This window comes from Panthera uncia, chromosome D1 (genome assembly GCF_023721935.1).
Source record: "Panthera uncia isolate 11264 chromosome D1, Puncia_PCG_1.0, whole genome shotgun sequence".
NCBI classification, from domain to species: Eukaryota; Metazoa; Chordata; class Mammalia; order Carnivora; family Felidae; genus Panthera; species Panthera uncia.
Window position 1 is genome coordinate 39,551 of NC_064808.1, and position 2,527 is coordinate 42,077.

The following is a 2,527-nucleotide window of genomic DNA, read 5'->3' on the forward strand; positions in this document are numbered from 1 at the left end:
TGCAGACACGTCCACCTCTCAGGGCCACAAGGCCACACGTGACCCGAGCTGGCCCGGGGCTGCCCACTGCCTGCCTGGAGCCGGGAACCCCTGAAGCTCAGCCAGGGTCCCGGGGAGCGCCGAGCAGGGGGCAACGTCCTGTCTCTGGGGGTGCTGCCCCCCCCCGAGCCCCTCCCCAGAAGGGTGAGCCCCTGGCGCCCCAGCAGCATGGGAGTCAGCGGCTTTCCAGCAGCAGCAGCAGCTCGGGGGCCTGGCAGCACAGAGGCGTGCCCGGGGAAGCGCCAGGGGTGTGGGGCACGTTGGGCAGGAGGATCCCTCCGGGCCGGGACCTGGGGAGCCCTCGGGAAACCAGGCTCCACCCGGCGGCCGCGCCCATCTCTGCCCGTCTCCGGCTGCTGGCCAGCCCCGGGCGAGTGCCCACTGTTTACCTGGGTGAGGGGAACGGCAGGCCCGCCCCGCCCACCCACGTGGAGCCACGGGGACCGGAGCCAGCTCTGAGGCTACAAAAAGCTCCCGGCCACTAGGGCTCTTCCTCAGAGGCTGCCCCCGGGGACTTCTCCCCTCCCTCCGCAGGATGGGTGTCGGCCACAGGAAGCTGGCCCCGCTCTGGGCCCTGGCTCTCACCCTGGCCTGGGCCCAGCACACAGGTGAGGCGCCCACTCACCGGCTCTCCCAGGCTGGCCCTGGCCGTGGCCTGGCATCCCGGTGCTTCCCCCACATGCCGGGAGGGCAGCAGGGCGCCCAGACGCCTTGCCCGGGCCTCTGGGCGGGCGAAGTGTGGCCGTGAGTGGCCCCCGGCAGCCTGGCCCCCGGCCCCGGGCCCTGAGCCGTCTTGCGGGTGTCCCAGCTGGTGGGGTTGGGGAGGAACCCTCGGGGACTGCGGGGGTCCACGTTGGGGGTGGGGCCTCTGAGGCTGGGCTGCCCCCCTGAGGCGAGGAAGCAGGAACCCAGCGTCTCTGAGCCCCTTCCTGCCTTCCCTGGCAGCGGCCTGCAGCCCACTCACTCCTCCACCCGTGTTGCCCTGCTGGTCACTGCCTCTGCCCCCCCCGCCCCCAGGCCCCGGGCTGAGCGGGTTCTCGGGCCCCTGGGCCAGCCTGGCGGAGCGGCCCTCCTATCCCTGGGTCCCCCTCCCCATGCACCCCCAGTTTACCCGCTCATTTTCCCCATCTGGGCCTTATGGGGGCTTTCTGGGAGCCTCAGCCTTGGGCTGAGGGTGTGATAGTGAGGTCCACACAGCGAGGATGCTGGCGGCAGGGGGGAAGGACTCACAGACCCTCTGCGGCCCCCTCCCCCCAGGTCTGCACCTCACTGCCTCCACTTCCCAGGGGCCAGCTGGGTTCTGGCCGGGCGTGGGGTGGCAGTGTGCAGGAGGGGCCAGGGGCCTGTGTTCCCGAGGCACTCAGCACAGAGGGGACCATGCCACGGCGCCCCGTGTGGCCCATACACTTCAGTCCTTGGCTCTTGCCGCTGTGTGTGGGGCCAGTCCCTACCGGTGAGGGCAGCTGGCCCCTGCAGGGCCAGGCCCCTCCTGCCACGCTGGCGTGGCCTCTGAGGGCCTCAGAGATCGGCCTTCCAAGCCGCGCCAGGTTCTTGGGGCGGCCTCGGGGCCGACACGGCCAGCCCTCAGCTCTCCTGCCCTGTGCCCCCCGTGCCCAGCCGCCCCCCGTGCGGTGGCCCTGAGCACCCCCTCTACGGTGCAGCCCCACCCCACTCAGCTCCACATTCCCCATTCTGTTCCAAGCTGTCCTCCAGACCGCTGGCTTTACTGTTGGACCCTCCACGGGCTGCTGTGCAGAGTGGGGAGATACTCAGTGAATGCAGGGCTCCCGGGGACACCCTGTCAGGGCCAGGGGACCCCCCCTCTAGGGCTTGGGGAGCCAGGTTGAGGTAATGCTCAGAGAGGATCGTGGCTCAGCCCGGACCTGGTGTGGACGGTGTGGACAGAGACCCTCCCAGCGTCCCCAGCCCTGCACAGAGAGAACCCCCACCTGTTCTGGCCCCTTCTGCCCGCCCATCCCTCTCTTCCTCCGTAGGCTCTGTGGAACATGGCCACGAGTACCTGGACCTCCTTCCTGTCACCCAGGGGCCCGCTGGTGAGTCGGCCCCCCACCCCCGGTCAGGGCTGCCCCACTCGGGGCCAGGGGCCCGCTGAGCTCACGGCGACGTCCCGCTGTCTCCCCGTAACCCCCAATATTTCATCCACGTACGCGTCCTCGTGGCCTGGGGGTGGGGGCTGGTGGGGCGGCCTCCCCGGGTATTTCTGTGCCGCCACTCTGGGTGTGTGGCCCCGAAGCCCAGACAATCTGCCTGCATTTCCCGGAACTGGGCCCACGGGAGGCTCATCCACACCTGGCCTCTGCGCCCAAGGTTGACTTTTGAGATTCTGGGTGTAAGAAAGTCCCAGGTGTGAACAGAGTGCAGGGCTGAGAGCTCCCGGCCCCTCGGGATGGCGCGGCGGAGGCGCAGGGCGGAGGCCGTCGCTGGAGGAGGCTTTGCTGCCCGAGTGTACGTGCAGCCCGGCCCCCCC